At 41.7% G+C, this 19,005-nt stretch overlaps 1 non-coding gene across 1 annotated transcript; it reads left to right on the top strand.

The window, feature by feature from the left end:
- Positions 1–3,564: 3,564 nt before the first annotated feature.
- LOC133768609 (small nucleolar RNA SNORA70) lies at positions 3,565–3,699 on the top strand. Its single transcript, XR_009867032.1, has one exon. It is a non-coding gene; the product is annotated as a small nucleolar RNA SNORA70 (small nucleolar RNA).
- Positions 3,700–19,005: the final 15,306 nt, after the last annotated feature.

The raw sequence follows: 19,005 nt of genomic DNA, 5'->3' as shown, positions 1-19,005 counted from the left end.
AATAATTTTTTTAACTTTTATTTAATAAATATAAATTTCCAAAGTACAGCTTATGGATTACAATGCCCCCCCATAACTTCCCGCCCACCCACAACCCTCCCCTCTCCCGCTCCCTCTCCCTTTCCATTCACATCAAGATTCATTTTCAATTATCTTTATATACAGAAGATCAATTTAGCATATATTAAGTAAAGATTAGTATATATCAAGTAAAGATTTCAACAGTTTGCACCCACATAGAAACACAAAGTGAAACATACTGTTTGAGTACTAGTTATAGCATTAAATCATAATGTACAGCACATTAAGGACAGAGATCCTACATGAGGAGTAAGTGCACAGTGACTCCTGTTGTTGACTTAACAAATTGACACTCTAGTTTATGGCATCAGTAATCACCCTAGGCTCTTGCCATGAGTTGCCAAGGCTATGGAAGCCTTTTGAGTTCGCTGACTCTGATCATATTTAGACAAGGTCATAGTCAAAGTGGAAGTTCTCTCCTCCCTTCAGAGAAAGGTACCTCCTCCTTTGATGACCTGTTCTTTCCACTGGGATCTCACTAACAGAGATCTTTCATTTAGGTCATTTTTTTTTTTTTGGCTTTCCATGCCAGAAATATTCTCATGGGCTTTTCAGCCAGATCCAAATGCCTTAAGGGCTGATTCTGAGGCCAGAGTGCCATTCTATAAGTCTGCTGTGTATCCCACTTCCCATGTTGGATCGTTCTCTCCATTTTTTTTTATTCTATCAGTATTTTCAGACACAAAAATAATTTTGTTTTGCAGGAGATCTGGTAAACATTCCTCGCAGAGAAACTTAAAATTCAAGTTTTCGGATCTCCTGATTTCTTCTTTCAAGGGTCCCTTCAACATTTCTCCTTCCAGTGGGAAATTAGTAAAGAGTAGACTAATTCTGAGGAACTTTATGCTACTGAAACAGTACTTTTCTGTGAACTCCTAAGCTGGCCTCATCAAGATAAAAGGAAATATCAGTGGAGAACCCAGGAACGTGCAGGCACCTGCGTTTTGTTCATTTGGTTCTCTGATGATTTTCCCATTGCCAGCAACATCTGTCTCACCACAAAAAAAATTAACAATCATTATTACAGCATCCTCTCGTATACTTATTAAAATGTGAATGTCTATGATATACTAGGCAAAGAATTGAATTATTAGAAAAATTTCATATCCCCATTTGAAAGCACAATATCATTGTGCCTCAGTTTCCCTATATGTAAAATTGGTGTATTGGGGCCAGACATTTGGCATTGCAGTTAAGATGTCACTTGGGATACCCACATCCTATACTGGAGTGCTTGGGTTCATGGCCCAGCTCAGCTTCCTGCTAACACACACCCTTTGAGGCAATAAGTGATGACTCAATTACTTGGGTTCCTCCACCCACATGGAGTCCTAGGCAGAGCTCCAGGCTCCTGTCTTTGGCTTGGTCCAGTCTTGGCCACTGCAGGCATGTGGGAAGTGAATTGAGGATGGAAGATCTCTCTGTACCTTTCAAATAAATACATGTTAGAAAATGGTGTGCTGTAGGAGGTTCAACATGATGATCACTGAAATCTCTTTTCATTTCTAAAATTATGTTTCTGTGGTCTCTCCAGGCTGACGGTGCTGCTTGTGGACTATGGAGCCAGATTCTGCTTCTTCCACTTTCTTCTTGAAGGATGTTGAGGGTATTGCTTAATCTCTTCATTTTTGTTTTACAAATTTATTCATTTATTTATTTTAGACACACAGGGAGAAAGAGAGAGAGCTCCCATTTTCTAGTTCATTTCTCAAATGCCCACAAAGGCTAGGGTTTGGTCACGCCCAAAAATACAAGCCATGTGGGTAGCAGAAACCCAGTGACTTAAGCCATGACTGCTGCCTCCCAGGATCGGCATTAACAGGAAGCTGGAATCGGGAGTACAGCCAGGACTTGAACCCAGATACTCTGATGTGGGATGCAGGCATCTTAACTGCTAAGCCAAATACCCACCCTCTTAGACCCTTTGAAATCAGCTTCCTCATGTTATTGTGATCACTTGGTGCACTTTCTTGGTCAAATCTATTTCCTCATGGATGAGATGCTAAGGATAGAACTTGAGACCATATAATACCTACTGAAAACGTCTAGCATAATGTCTCTCATAGGAGAACCTCAGTCAACGTCATCTCATTCTTCTGGCTAACTGTATTTACATAGGCTCCTCATCCATTCCAAACAAATATCACACAAATTCCTGTGAAGACAAGGGTCAGAGGCTTAGAAAATTGTTAGGTTTATGCTTTGGAGTTTGTTCCAGGCCTTGTGCTGCATGTCCCTTTTTCTTTTGTCACCATTACAATCAAAACCACCTGGCATGTATGTTAGCTTTTTGAGTTCCCAAAGACAAAGCTCAAATAAATATACCTGAACTTTACCAGAAATGCTTACTTTTATCAGAAATACAAATGCTATGTTGAATAGTCAGATAAAAGCTTATGAGTCTGGGGGCCAATGTTGTGGCACAGTGGGTTAAGCCACTGCCTGCAATGTCAGCATCCCATTGAGCACCAGTTCAATGAGTCCTGTTGTTCCACTGCCAATCCAACTTCTTGCTAATGTGCCTGAGAAACAGTGGAGGTGGCCCCTGTCACCCATGTGGGAGACCTGGAGAGAGTTCCTGGCTCTCCTGGCTTTGGCCTGGCCCAGCCTCAGCCAATGAAGGAGTGAACTAACAGATGGAAAATCTCTCTCTCACCCCACCTCTCCCTATCTCTCTGTGATTCTGAAATTCAAATAAATAAATTTTGTGGCCAGTGTTGTGGCATAGTGGGTAAAACTGCTGCCTGCAAAGGCAGCATCCCATATGGGTGCTAGTTTGAGTCCTGGCTGTTCCACTTCTGATCCAGACCCCTGCTAATGCACCTGGGAAAAGCAGCAGAAGATGGCCCAAGTGCTTGGGTCCCCGCAACCCACATGGAAGACCTGGATGAAGCTCTTGGCTCTTGGCTTTGGCCTGGCCCAGCACCAGCTTTTGCAGCCACCTGGGGAGTGAACCAGTGGATGGAAGCTCTCCCTCTCTCTCTTGCTTTCTCTCCTCTCCACCTCTGTAACTCTCAAATAAAAATAAATAAATAAATAGGACGGTGCTATGGCTCACTTGGCTAATCCTCTGCCTGTGGCGCCGGCACCACGGGTTCTAGTCCCGGTTGGGGCGCTAGATTCTGTCCCGGTTGCTCCTCTTCCAGTCTAGCTCTCTGCTGTGGCCCGGGAAGGCAGTGGAGGATGGCCCAAGTGCTTGGGCCCTGCACCCACATTGGAGACCAGGAGGAAGCACCTGGCTCCTGGCTTTGGATTGGCGCAGCGCACCAGCCATAGCGGCCATTTAGGGGGTGAACCAACGGAAAGGAAGACTTTTCTCTCTGTCTTTCTGTCTCTCTCACTTCTAACTCTGCCTGTCAAAAAAAATAAATAAAATAAAATAAAAATAAATAAATCTTTTAAAAAAGAAGAAAAAGAAGGGATATATACCACAAGGGGGTGAAAAGCACAGAACACTATGTATGTTTTAAAAATAGTTTATGCCTGCAGCTAATTAAGCCAACCAGCTCCCTTTCTTCATGGGGTCCTGGTATGCAATGGCTGCAAACAGCAGCCTCCTTGGTAGTGTAAGCAACCTATTGTTTGTATGGGTTGCCCTAAGGGACCTTGGAGACAGCCCTTCACAGTGGACATTCATGCCTCTGACTTCATGCTGTTCTTTTTTTTTTTTTTTTAAGATTTATTTATTTATTTGACAGGTAGAGATATAGACAGCGAGAGGGAGAGACAGAGAGAAAGGTCTTCCTTCCGTTGGTTCACCCCCCAAATGGCCGCTACGGCCGGAGCTATGCCTATCTGAACCCAGGAGCCAGGTGCTTCCCCTTGTCTCCCATGCGGGTGCAGGGCCCAAGCACCTAGGCCATCCTCCACTGCCCTTCCAGGCCACAGCAGAGAGCTGGACTGGAAGAGGAGCAACCGGGACTAGAACCCAGTGCCCATATGGGATGCCGGCGCCACAGGAGGAGGATTTAGCCAAGTGAGCCATGGCGCCGGCGACGGCCCCCTCATGCTGCAGACAGGTATGCGGGGTGCTTTTGGAAAGCCCCAAGGCGCAGTAGCCAGAGTTCACATTGGCCAAGTCATCATGTCCATTCACACCAAGCTGCAAAACAAGGAATATGTGGTTGAGGCCCTACGCAGGGCCAAGTTCAAGTTCCCTGGCCGCCACAAGATCCACATCACAAAGAAGTGGGGCTTTACCTAGTTTAATGTGGATGAATCTGAAGATATGGTGGCAGAGAAGTGGCTCATCCCGGACGACTGCGGGGTCAAATACATCCCCCAGTCGTGGTCCCTTGGACAAGTGGCAGGCCCTCCACTCATGAGGGCTTCACTCTCCTGTGTTCCTTAATCATCGATAATAAAGCTTGATTCCCATTTAAAAAATTAGTTTATGAGGGGCCAGTGCTGTGGCATAGAGGGCAAAACTGTTGCCTGCAGTGCCAGCATCCCATATGCCGCTTTGAATCCCAGCTGCTCCACTTCCAATCCAGCTCTCTGCTATGGCCTGGGAAAGTAGTAGAAGATGGCCCAAGCACTTGGGCCCATGCACCCACGTAGGAGATTTGGAAGAAGCTCCAGACTCCTAGCTTCGGATCAGTCCAGCTCTAGCTGTTGTGGTTGTTTGAGGAGTGAACCAGGAAGACCTCCCTCTCTCTCTCTCCCTGCCTCTGTCTCTCTGTAATGCTGCCTTTCAAATAAATAAATTAATTTAAAAAAAAAAATAGTTGATGAGGCCAGTGCCGCGGCTCAATAGGCTAATCCTCCGCCTTGCGGCGCCTGCACACCGGGTTCTAGTCCCGGTCAGGGCACCAATTCTGTCCCGGTTGCCCCTCTTCCAGGCCAGCTCTCTGCTGTGGCCAGGGAGTGCAGTGGAGGATAGCCCAAGTGCTTGGGCTCTGCACCCCATGGGAGACCAGGATAAACACCTGGCTCCTGCCATTGGATCAGCGCGGTGCGCCGGTCGCAGCGCGCCGGCCACGGCAGCCACTGGAGGGTGAACCAACGGCAAAGGATGACCTTTCTCTCTGTCTCTCTCTCACTGTCCACTCTGCCTGTCAAAAAAAAAAGAAAAAAGAAAAAAAATAGTTGATGAGTCTGGGTTTTTTTTCTCAATATTTTTAAGCCTCTGCCCATTGTTATTTTAATTGTATTATTAACAATTAAAATATTCTTCTCTGCTTAGACTCATATGTTTTCCCTTAAAAAAAAAAAAAAGATTTATTTGAAAGGCACCCTCCAAATGACTGAAACAGCCAAATCTGTGCCAGGCCCAAGGGTGGGGACCCAAGCATGTGGGCCAGTCACTTCCCTGCTTTCCCAGGCATATTAGCAGGGAGCTGGATCAGAAGCAGAGTAGCCAGGACTCTGACAGGCACTTGAATATGGGATGCTGGTGGAGCAAGTGGAAGCTTAACCTGCTATGTTACAATGCCAGTCACATTTTTTCTTTTCAACTGCATATTTTCAGTGAAAATGAACTATTGGTAGATCTCATGAAAACATTAGTTGAATGCAGAATTCAGTATGTATATATACATCTTAGAGAATCAGTTAATAGTATAACTCTTCCTCAGGCCAAGTGGATATGTACATTTTACATAAATACTTAGGGGCCATCTAAGTATGAGATATTCATGAAAATTCTCACATGTAGAACAAGTCTGTATGTCATGATATCAGTAAATACCAACTGAATGAAAATAAGAGAGCTCAGGTTTGTGAGTCGTAAAATGTGATACATTAGATACTCATTGTTTACTAAGTGGGATTTTCTAAGAGGCACAGCAACCCCAGAATTAGAAAATCTACATTTCTTAAGCTTTCACGGAAATCTAATGACATTATATTCCTGGACTTCAGCCAAAAGCCTATGTTGAAACACCACATAAGGAACATTTTTTGCACCTTTCATGAAATTGCAGTTTAGTAGTACTTTTGTTTGTTCAATGTCCTTCATAAAAAAATCTGTTTACTAAATTTTTTTAGAGTTCAATGACAGACAAAATTTGTATCTTCTAAGCAATTCGTATTTATTCATTTTATTTTAGTGGTTAATAAGAACCATGCAGCCAATACTTATATTTCCCTTTTTATCAAGAAGTTCAGAGTTAAATTTCTACTCAGTTTTAACATCTACTCATGCTTAAGTATGCATTCCTACACTTTCTGCTCCCCCTACTGTAATCATAAACTGGTTTTTGTTCTTTTATTCTGGGATTTTTTTTTTTAAAGAAAGTGCCTCTGTGCCTTAATATAAACTACATCAAATCTTAGAAAAAAGAGATGTTGACTGATTGTCAAATTGAATATAATTTTTTCTTAATTTAGAAATTATTGTAATTAAAGCCAGTATTATGTCTGGGAACATGATGTTAATGCTTAAATCTGAAGAAAACTTTAAAAAAAAAGATTTTTTTTATCTGAAAAGCAGAATGAGAGTGAGAGAGACAGAGACAGAGAATCTTCCATCTATAGGTATACTCTTCAAATAGCACAGCAGGCATGACTGGGCCAGGCTGAAGTCAGGAGCCAAGAATTCTAGCCAGGTCTCCCATTTGGTGACAGGAACCTAAGCACTTAAGCCACACATACACACACACACACACACCCCTCAGATCAGAATCAGCAGTTCTACTCATTAAAGTACCTGCAGCGACCAGCATAGTCATTTACCTTTTGTGGCTCCTACAGATATTCTAAAATCAATCAGACCTGCTGAGAACTGAATACCAGGACTGCATCATACAGCTGCCACCCTGGTGTCCGGACTGCTTTTTCTGATTTCACTTTGGTGGCTGTCATTGGCCTATATTTAGTGATGCTATAGAGCAGCCTTGAAAATTCAGTGTCCAGCTATGGTGAATGTGAGATACACATTCTTTACAAACCAGAATCTTCTCTTTTATATTTTTGTTATCATGTAATCAAAATACTTGTGGGACATTACTTTTTTCTCTAACCAAAAGAACAGTGGACACTATATGTTATTGGTAGAAAATTAAGAGCTCTTCTACAAAATTCTATGAAAAAAATTTTAAATTATTATTGAATATATCAAGTTTTATTTTAAAAAAAATACAAAAGAAGCCAGGAAATGGACAATTATGTTGAAGCAGGCCCACTTTGTGTGGACTAAAGATTTGCTGTGATTCCTAGATATTCCTTCAGAAAAGTCCTACCTATAGATTAACTGAAAAGTTTGAAACAGCAGAAAGTAGGTACAAAATAGGAATTTGGGCAGGTTATCCAGTACAAAGCAGAATATTCTATGAGGCTTTTTATAAGAAATTTTCTGCTGGCTTTACTAAGAGCATTAGTTATGCTTGTCTGAGACAATCTGTTTGCTTTTCTTGCATAAATATGATGACTTGTACATTTCATCAGCCTATGCTTTTCTTTCTGGTGACTGGAAAGTCTGAAGACAAATATTCTATCCATTCTGAGCAGCTCCAGAGCTCAGTGGTGTATGGGTACTCTTGACTACAGCTTATGCTACTCTTCTTTTTGCTTTGGCCTTCTTTCTCACTTCTGTCTTACAGCTATTTAAAAAGAAACATTTGCTATATTTTAATAAAGGAAAATGAAAAAAAAACAAAAAATAGAATACCTTGAGAATTCCTTTTCATATTTAGAAAAGTAATACACAGTCATGTTAGAAAATTCAAACAATACATAGAGTAAAGTTAAAAATCTCCCTCCAGGGCAGGCTGTGATACAGTGGGTTAAGATGCCACTTATGGCTCCAGTGTCCCACATCAGAGCACCAGTTTAAGTCCCAGGCACTCTACTTCTGATCCAGCTCCCTGTTACTGCACCTGGGAAGGTAACAGATGATGACTGAAGTATCTGGGCCCTGCCATCCACGTGGAAGATCAGGTTGGAGTTCCAGGCTCCTGGCTTCATCATGATCCAGCCCCAGCTCTCTCTCTCTCTCTCTGTGTGTGTGTCTCCACCTCTCTCTGTCACTCAGCCTTTCAAATAAATAAAATAAAATAAATATTTTTTAAAAATCTTCCCTTCTTCTTGCCAATCACTTTTCTCAAGGTTAATCATCAGCAAACAGATAGGTGCACATACATACCCCTATATGTATATATCAGAGAATAGATACATCATCAATACCACAAAAATAAGTCCCCTTTCAAATATTTAGTATTTTTTGGGAAATTTGGCTTAGATGTATTTTTAAAGAATGTTATATTGTTCTGAATACCTTAACTTCTTTTTTAAAATAAAATTTATTTATTTGAAAAGCAGAGTTGCATAGAGAGAGCAGGAGAGACAGAGAGAGATTTTCCATCTGTTGGCACACTCCCTCAGTGGCTGCAATGGTGGAGGCTATGGCCAGGCTGAAGTCAGGAACCAGGAGCTTCTTCTAGGTCTCCGACTTGGGTGCAAGGGCCCAAGCACTTGGGCCATCCTCTTCTGTTTTTCCAGGTACATTAGAAGGGAGCTAGATAAGAAGTGGAGCAGCTGGGACTAGAACCAGCATCCACATGGGATACTAGCACTGCAAGCGGTGGCTTAACACACTACGCCACAGCACGGCCCCTAATTTAATTGTTTTATAATAATTCACAGTACTAGGGGTTTTTTTTTTCCACATTAAAAAGACCACAAAATATCTATTTATAGGACAATCAAGAAAACAAGAATTCTGACTGAATATTTAGTGACTCTAAAAACCTATTGTTTTGTGTTTATGCTTAAATGGTGAAGTCCTTATCTTTTAAATATATATGGTAAATACTGACAGATAATATATGATTATTAGCACTTCAGATAATCTAAGGTATAGAGAAAACAAAATTGGTCAATGTAATTGTTGAAACTGGGTAATGGGTACATGGCCTTTGTTTATTGTTCTATTGTTGTATATGTCTGAAGTCTTCCATCATAAAAAGCTGTAAAATGTCATGGGTACAATAACATTTGTTTAAAATGTGGTAGGAATGGGCAGTTGGCTTAGTGGTTAAGATGCTAGTTAAGAAGCCTGTGTCCCACACTGGGGTATGTGGATTTGATTCCCAGCTCTGTCCTGCACACACTGGGAGACACAGGTGATGGCCCAAATAGTTAAGTTCCTGCCAACCATGTGGGAGACTAAGATTGAGCTTCCATCTCTTGGCTTCAGCCTGGCCTAGTCCTGGCCATTGTGGGCATTTGGGGAATAAACAAAAGAATGAGAGTTCTCTGTCTCTCAAACAAATCATTTTTTAAAAATAATAAAACTGATTTTAAAAATACCAACTATCATTTCTCTGAATTTATATGTTAACATTACCAAGAAAAATATGAAGTTTCCTAAATTATAGAAGGTGGTGGTATACAATCCTAGTATATAGGTTTTTTTTTTATAAATTACACTGAAATGTAATCCACATGCCATGAAACATCCCCTTTAAAGTATTCTCTGTAGTGGTTTTCAGTATTTTCCCAGGGCTGCACAACCATCACCACAATGTAATTTTAGAAATTTTCATCACCCCAAAAGAAACCCAGAGCCTATTAGCAGCCCAGCAGGCAATTTGACAGCAGGCTCACTCGGTGTGCCACACTCCAGCTCTCTCCCCATGGCGAGACAAGCAAAGCCGCTACTGCCCTGCACAGGTATCAATTATCTTTAAGCATTTTCTCTAGTCTTTCAGAAGAGTAACACTTCAATTGTGGCAGCTCCATTTCCCTCACTGCCTCATCACACCCCCGACATTAAAAGTACAGTCAACTTCTGCAGCAGATTGCAATGAATGTTCCCAAGTATAGGTTTCCTGAAAGTTATGTAGCCCTATCCCGTGATTTTGCGTGTGGTCATATGTCATGCTTTTGTTGGTAGGATGTGAACAGACATGATATACATAATGTCTAAGCAGAAACTCTAAAAGGCATTGTACGAGGACCTGTGTTGTGGTGTGTCAGGTTAAGCCCCAGTTGTGACACCAGCATTCCATAGGAGCGTCCGTTCAAGACCCAGCTGCTCCACTTCCCATCCAGCTTCCTGCTGATGGCCTGGACAAAGCAGCAAAAGATGGTCCAAGTGCTTGGGGCCCTGCCACTAATGTGGAAGACCCAGAAGAAGCTTTTAGCTCCTGGCTTCAGCCTGGCCCAATGCTGGTCATTGAGGCCATGTGGGGAGTGAACAAGTAGATAGAGGACTCTCTGTCTATCCCTTCCCTTCCTCCCTTTGTAATTCTTCCAAATAAATAAATATTTTTTTTAAAAAACAGGCATCATGTGTTTCTACCAGATCTCTTGCTTTAATTTAGTGTAAAATGTCAATTTTTTTATAATTTTTTTTATTTGACAGGTAGAGCTATAGACAGTGAGAGAGAGAGAGACAAAGAAAAAGGTCTTCCTTCCGTTGGTTCACCCCACAAATGGCCGCAACGGCCGGCGCTGCACCAATCCGAAGCCAGGAGCCAGGTGCCTCTTCCTGGTCTCCCATGTGGGTGCAGGGCCCAAGCACTTGGGCCATCCTCCACTGCCCTCCTGGGCCACAGCAGAGAGATGGACTGGAAGAGGAGCAGCCAGGACTAGAACCCGGTGCCCATATGGGATTCCGGCGCTGCAGGCGGAGGATTAACCAAGTGAGCCACAGCACCGGCCCAAAGGTCAATACTAATTTTACCTTTAAATGTGACTATCTCTATAGTTGGCAGATTGTATATTTAGTTGCTTTTTTTTTTTTTTTTTTTTTTTTTTGCAGGAGTAGGTGGAGGGTGCTTGTTATACTTTTGTCATTGGTAATAAAGGAAGTCATGTTTTTATTCTGGTTCTATTTCCTGTTTATAGTCTAAAGATGGAACTGTCATAATGTTGTGGAAATGGCATATATATTCTTTTCCTTTCACACTTCCATGAATATAGCATAGAGGAATCCTTGCTTTGTCATGGGGTGTTTGAATGCTTATGCATGAAAAGTGATATGTAATCAAAAGTGAATTTCAGGATAAACTGGTATCACTTTTTTGGGTGGCAATTTGGCAGTATCTTTTAAACTTAAAAAAATTAGAGATGGATTAAGATGGCGGAGTAGGGAGGGAGCTTGCTGCTGTTGTCTAAGAGAAGATAGTTTTTTTTAAAAATGGAAAGAGTGCAGTTTCAGGGAAGAGTTAGGGAGAAAGGAAACTATGCAGATTGGAGAGACACAGTGGAATTGCAAGAAGGGCTAAGACATGCACAATTCAGGACCCCAGTAGCCAAGAGCCTCTTCACCAGTGCTGGAGAGTGAGGTGAGATCAGACTGCAGCAGCCCAAACCACTGGCAAAAAAGCTGCAGGAAGAGCCTACAGGGAATCTGCCTTGGAGTCCTGTGGGGGACAGTGTACCTGCCAAACTAGAGGAGAAAAAAGGAGGGGGCACATTTTCTCTTTTCCCAGTCATCCAGAAACAGACCCCTGTAACAAGCTGAAAGAAATCAGGGGCAATTTTGGACATATGTAACAGCTGCACCAGCTCATGTCCATGCCCAGCAACCAGTCAAGCGAAGGTTCCTGAGTCTGGTGGGGAGAACAGAGGGGGATGGATGCTTATGACTGTGAGAGGCTTATGTGCCGGAACTGTGAAAACACTGAGGCTGCATGGGAGGAGTCAGGGTGTGGCTGGGACTTTGGGCAGTCACTGTAGGAGGCCCCACATGATCAGGAATCCCTGGTTACCTGGTGAGGGACATTACTGGGGAAATTTGAACTTATACTGAGGACTACACAGATCCTTTATCTGGTCATTGTGGCAGAGCAGATGAACAATATACCCGCAGGGGCTAGCACCCAGGCACTGATCTCCTTTGAGGAGAGGAGCACAGTTGAGTCTGCACAGACAGACAAGAACAAAACTTCCTTCTGATAAAAAAAAAAAAGAGGAACTTCACCACACCAAACTTGGGTGTGTTACCTCAGACATGCCCTCGACCCTGGAGCACTGAACAGAGCCTTGGCCACATCCACAACATGCATCTAGGTATTCTCTAAAAGAATACACTCCATTAATCCACTCAGACATAGTCCAAAGATAAAAGCCACCACAGCAAAAAAAAAAAAAAAAGAAAAGAAAAGAAAAGAAACCAATGAGTATCTCCACAATTGCCAAATATCAAAAAATGCACCAATTCAAGAAACAAAATTAAGGAAGACAACGTGATGCACACAAAAGAAAACAACACTTCAATACTGGTCTGTGAAGATGATGATATTGAAGAAATGCCAGAAATGGAATTCAAAAAATTTCAAACTATACAACTGATGAAGGATTAATAACCAAAATATATAAAGAGATCAAGAAACTCCACAGCAGCAAAACAAACAACCCAGTTAAGAAGTGGGCTAAGGCCTTAAACAGACATTTTTCAAAAGAAGAAATCTAAATGGCCAACGACACATGAAAAAATGTTCGGAAACACTAGCCATCAGGGAAATGCAAGTCAAAACCACAATGATGTTTCACCTCACCCTGGTTAGAATGGCTTTCACACAGAAATCAACAAACAACAAATGCTGGTGAGGATCTGGGGAAAAAAGGTACCCTAATCCACTGTTGGTGGGGATGTAAACTGGTAAAATCACTATGGAATAAGTTTGAAGATTGCTTAGAAACCTGAATATATCCCTACCACATGACCCAGCCATCCCACTCCTGGGAATGTACCCACAGGAAATGAAATCTGCAAATAGAAGAGTTATCTGTACCCTCATGTTTATTGCAGCTCAAGTCACAATAGCTAAGACATGGAATCTACCTAAATTGCCCATCAACTGAAGACTGGCTAAAGAATTATGGGGTATGTATTCCATGAAATACTACACAGTGGTTAAAAAAAAAAAAGAAATCTTGTCATTTGCAAAAAAATTGATGAATCTGGAAAACATCATAGTGAAGTAAGCCAGTCCCAAAGGGAAAAATACCATATGTTGTCCCTGATCTGTGATAACTAACAGAGCACTTAAAAGGCAATCTGTAGAAGTGAAAGTCACACTTTGAGAAGCAATGACTTGAACAGCCCTTGTCTGGACTGTCGAGGAACAGTTATTTTTTCTCTTTTTCATACTATTTGTTGAACTCTTTACTTAACACAGAGTTAACCATATGTGTATAAAGTCTATTGAAAATTGATCTCAGTAAAAGACAAGAGTGGGAGTAGAGGGAGGAAGAAGTTTATAACTGTAAGACTGTATAATTCTGCATACATTTCTATGGACTTACTTCTAAGGGTACAGTTTAAAATCTTGCCATGGGACTGTAAATCCCATAAGGTGGGTTGTACAAATGCCATTTTGAGTATTAAAGTGACTATATTAAGTGTTAAAGTGATCATATCAATAGAATTAAGTGTTAAAGGGATCAAATAAGTAAGATCAAGTGTCTGGTAATAATGATAGAATTAAAAAGGAGAGAATGTTCCAACATGGAAAGCAGTTCACACAGCAGACTCACAGAATGACAATTGCTTTAAGTAGCACTGTGACCTCAGAATCAGTCTTTATGGCATTCTGGTCTGGCTGAAAAGCCCATGAGAGCATTTCAGGTATGGAAAGCCAAGACATTGTGGCAAAAAAAAAAAAATCCTACATGAAGGATCACTGTGAGAGAGGCCCCAGGATTTACTTTACTCTGAAGGAAGGAGAGCTTCTACTTTGCTTATGGCCTTGTCCAAATAGTGATGGAGATGGTGGATCCAAAAGGTCTTGGCAGCTCATGTCAAGAGTCTCGGGTGACCACTGACACCATACATAAGACTGTTATTTTTTAAATTAACAACAGGAGTCATTGTGCACTTACTTCCCAGGCAGGACTTCTATCCTCAGTGAGTTGTATTTTGAAAATCAACTGTCAAACTTTTTCATGGGGCCGGTGCTATGGCATAGCGGGTAAAGCCAACACCTGCAGTACTGGCATCCCATATAGGCACCGGTTTGAGTTCCGGCTGCTTCACTTCCAATCTAGCTCTCCCCTATGACCTGGGAAAGCAGTAGAAGATGGCCCAAGTTCTTGGGCCCCTGCACCCACATGGGCGACCCAGAAGGAGCTCCTGGTTCCCGGCTTCAGATCAGTACAGCTCCTGCCACACGGCTGTCCGGGGAGTGAATCAGAAGATGGAAGACCTCTCTCTCTCTGCTTCTGCCTCTGTCTCTCCATAATTCTGCCTTTCAAATAAATAAATAAATCTTTAAAAACTTGTTATCAAACAGTTCTCTGTGTGTGTGTGTGCATATTGTTGAAATCTTTACTTAGCATAGAGTTGGTCTTCTGTGTATAATGTTAATTGAAAAATGAATCTTAATGGAGAATGGGACTGGGAATGGGAGAGGGAGGAGGAAGAGGAGGAGTATGAGTGGGGCTGGGAGGGCAGGTATGGTGGGAAGAATCACTATATTCCTAAAGTTGTACTTACGAAGTTTGTACTCATTAAATAAAAGGTTTCTTTGGGGAAAAAAAATGGAAAAAAACACATATTTTTGAGCAAAACAAATGATAGAAATGTATCTTACATAAACATTTCTACATTTATTCAAAGACCTATTGATCAAGATATTAAAGAAAAAAGAAAAGCTCTAAATGACTTTCAATAAGAGTATGGTTAAATAAGTTACGGCACATCCATATTGCAAAATATTGTGCAGCCTTTGAAAGGCAGGAGAAAGTCTTCTAGTTAAAGATAATTGGCGGGTTGTGGCATAATAGGTAAAGCAGCCACCTGTGACACCAGCATCCCACTTGGGTGCTGGTTCAAGTCTCAGCTGCTCCACTTCTGATCCAGCTCCCTATTAATGTGCCTGGGAAAGTGGTAGAAGATGGCCCCCCAGGGCTTGGGCCCCTGCACCCATGTGGAAGACCTGGAAGAAGCTCCTGGCTCCTTGCTTCAATCTGGCCCTACCCTGGCCATTATGGCGGTTTGGGGAATGAACCAGCAGATGGAAGATCATTCTCTCTCTCTCTCTCTCTCTCTCTCTCTCTTTCTCTCCCTCATTCCCTCCCTCCCTCCCTCTCTGTATTTCAAATAAATAAAATATTTTTTTAAAAGATGGTAATTTGACTACATTAAAATCTCATCAAAATGAAAGTAAAGGATAAACTCACAATGACAAAGACAGAAGAAAATGGAAGAAGGGAAAAGATATGTTAACAGATTTCTAAAGAAGATGGAGGAAAGGCAATCAATGAGGCAAAAGCAGTTCAGAGTAGAAGATATGGATAGAAAGGGAGCCAGTAGGTCCCCAAAACACCAACATAGGGTATCCCATAGTGTGTTTGCCTGCCCTCTCCAAAAGTTTCTGCCCTCATGTGGACATCTAATTGTTCTTGTAACAGTATCAAGAGGTGGGACCTCTGGAAGGTTATTAGGCCATGAGGGTTCTGAACACATTTGTAACATTGATGTTATAAAAGGGCAAGTTTGGGAGTGGGTGTCTGGCATAGCAGAATGATCATGTTCCATATCAGGGTGTCTGGATTTTATATCTGGCTCTGATTCTTTTTTTTTTTTTTTAACAAAATGCTCTTATTAAAATTCTCCCACACCCCCAGTTAACTTTCTTTTTTTAAAAAAGATTTGTTTATTTTTTATTTGAAAGTCAGAGTTACACAGAGAGAGGAGAGGCAGAGAGAGAGAGAGAGAGAGAGGTCTTCCATCTGCTGGTTCACTCCCCAACTTGCAGCAACGGCCAGAGCTGTGCCGATCCGAAGCCAGGAGCCAGGAGTTTCCTCCAGGTCTCCCATGCGGGTGCAGGGGCCCAAGGACCTGGGCCATCCTCCACCGCCATCCCAGGCCACAGCAGAGAGCTGATTCTAGACTCCAACTTCCTACTAATGCAGAACCTGGGAGGTTTCAATGGCTTAAGTGATTGCATGTGTGCCATCCACATGGGAGACCTGAATTGAGTTCCTGGCTCCCCAGCTACAGCCTGATCCAGTCCCAACCATTGCAAGCATTTGGAGATTGAACCAGCTGATGTGAGAGTGCTCTCTCTCTCTCATTCTCTCTGCTTTTCTCTAATAATTTTTTAAAGAGTAAATCTGTCCCTCTCTTACACTATTGCCTATTGCATTCCACCAGGTGATGACACAGCAAGAAGGTTGTTGCCAAATGCCAGCACCTTGACTTTGGACTTCCTCACTTCCAGAACTATGAGACAAAAATTTCATGTCATTACAAATTAGCCAGTGTCAGATATTGTTACAGCACATGGCAGGAAGAATGTTCCATCCACTCTTTCTTAGGAAGAAGTTTGAATATATGCTCCAACAAAATGAAAAAGGTAAACGAAGAAAGAGAAGACACTGGATCCAAGAGACACAGGAGCCAAGAAGTAGCAAAGGGAAATTCCAGAATGCCAGTTGTGCAGCAGCCTTGAAGCAACCAGCTCTGACAGATATGTGGGAGGAAAGTTTCCAGGAAAAATATGGTGACTCAATAGTTTAACTATTATGTTGGAGTATGGGAGGGGGTGGAGGGAATAGCTGGAATATGATAAAGGGAGAAAAAGAGAATTTAAAACTCCAGTGAGAAAAAAACCTACTATGTAAGAAAAACATGTAATCACAGGATCCTGCTTGGACTTACAATGAATACTACTTACAATTGTACAATCATAATAATGCAAACAGTGACTTTGTATTTAACCAAAGGAAGTGACCTAAGTCTGTTGAGTAGATGGGGGGAGAGCAGGCAGTACAAAAATGCTACTCTCGGGCCAGCACTGTGGTAGACTAAGCCTCCGCCTGGAGTGCCAGCATCCTACATGGGCATCCTTCCTGTTCTGATTGCTCCTCTGCCAATCCAGCTCTCTGCTAATGGCCTGGGAAAGCAGTGGAAGATTTCCCAAGTGCCTGGGTCCCTGCACCCGTGTGGCAGACTGGGAAGAAGCTCGTGGCTCCTAGCTTCCGATTGGTCCAGCTGCAGCTAATGCAGCCATTTGGGGAATGAACTAGTGGCTGGAAGACTTCTCTCTCTGTTTCTTCCTCTTCCCATCTGTGACTTTGTCTCTCAAATAAATAAGTCGAGAGAAAGAGAAAGAAAGGAAGGAAGGAAGGAAGGAAGGAAGGAAGGAAGGAAGGAAGGAAGGAAGGAAGGAAGGAAAAAAGAAAGAGGGGGGAGGGAGGGAGGAAGGGAGGGAAAGAAAGAAGGAAAGAAGGAAAGGAAAAATATCTATGGTATCAAAGAGCATATAAAGTCTGTGATGATTTGAAAATTTGCACACAAATTCCCCTTCCTCTGAGTGTGAGCTGTACTAAGTGACTTACTTCTAGCTAACAGAATAAAGTGGAAATGACAGCATGAAATATGTGAGACTAGGTCATAAAAAGCACTACAGCTTCCTCCTCATTTACACTCCTGTGGATCACTACGTGGAGGAAGTAAGCTACATCATAAGGTCCTGTGGAGAGACTCACATAGTGAGGAACTGAGGCCCCCAGCTAAGAGTCAGCTGGAAAGTGAGGAGTTTTGCCAGCATCCAGGTAAGTGAACCATCTTGCAAATGGGCCTTCTACTCTGAGTCCAGCCTTCAGATGACAGTAATCCTGAGCCACAAATACCCAGATAAGCCACTTGCAAAGATCTAATCCACAGAAACTGAAGATACCAAATGTTTGTTGTTTAAAGCCACTATGTTTGCAGGTAATTTGTCACACAGCAAAAGATAACACAAAGTCTTAAACTGATAAACTAAGAAAGAGTGTTATATGCTGGTTGTTAAGAGATGTTACAGTGTCAGAAAACCCTATTGTTTGTTAATGGCAGGTGACAATATAAGTGGGAAGGAGGAAGCTGTTTTTTCACTATGTTTTTGTCACTATTTGGTTTTTTTAGAAACTGTATGTACTTATCTCATTATTTTTTTTTAATTTTAGAAAAACAGACTTACATGCTAGAAAAATTTTAAACCCTTTTTCATATTTTCATGTACATAGGTATTTATATATTCACACATGTTATGTATATATACAAACATACCTTTGCATAAATCTGGATATATATGTGGAAATATACATATACACAAAGTTCATAATGTATTTTGAAAACAGATTGAAAAATATCTGGAAAAATCAAACTAAAGCCAAAAGAATTAAAGGGGCAGTTAAGAGAGATCATTATTCCTTATATGTTTATATTGTTTAATTTTTTTACATTGAGTATATTTTTTGTTTTGTTAATTGAAAAATATATGTAGAAAGTGAATAACCATTGGCATGATCTAAGGGAGCTAAAAGTTCTAAGGAAGAATCCTTTCACCTAAAGCAAAATAGTTCATGATAAATCACCAGAATATATGTAACATAAGGAATTTTGAGGGGTGCAGCACTATGGTATAATAGGTTAAGCCTCCTTCTGCAGTGCTGGTATCCCATATGGGCTCCGGTTTGAGTCCTAGATGCTCCACTTCTGATCCAGCTCCCTGATATTGGCCTAGGAAAGCAGCAGAGGGTGGCTTAAGTGCCTGGGCCCCTGTATCTACCTACCTGAGAGACCCAAAAGAAGCTTCTGGCTTCAGATCAGCCTAGCTCCAGTCTTTGCAGCCATTTGGGGAGTGAACCAGCAGATCTAAGACCTCTCCTGTGTCTCTCTTTCTGTCTGTCTGTAACTCTGCCTCTCAAATAAATAATTAAAAAAGAAAGAAAGAAAGAAAGAAAGAAAGAAAGAAAAGAGAAAGAAGGAAATAAAGAAAGGAAAGAGAAAGAAAGAAAGAAAGAAAGAAAGAAAGAAAGAAAGAAAGAAAGAAAGAAAGAAAGAAAGATTCTGAGGCTAGACATTTGAAATTTTTTTTGAAAGATCTATGGACATTACATTGTAGGAAGCCTTTGTACAGTGTTGTGGTTAAGAGCACTGCCTATGTACCAGGACTGCCTGTGAACGTTCAGTTTTGCACATATAACCTGTATGATCTTGACTTCTCTCTGCTTCGTCTTGGCATGTCTAAAATGGGCATGATA

The sequence above is a fragment of the Lepus europaeus genome, chromosome 1, assembly GCF_033115175.1.
Source record: "Lepus europaeus isolate LE1 chromosome 1, mLepTim1.pri, whole genome shotgun sequence".
NCBI classification, from domain to species: Eukaryota; Metazoa; Chordata; class Mammalia; order Lagomorpha; family Leporidae; genus Lepus; species Lepus europaeus.
The sequence above is the reverse complement of the archived record's forward strand: the minus strand, read 5'-3'. Positions and strand labels throughout refer to the sequence as shown.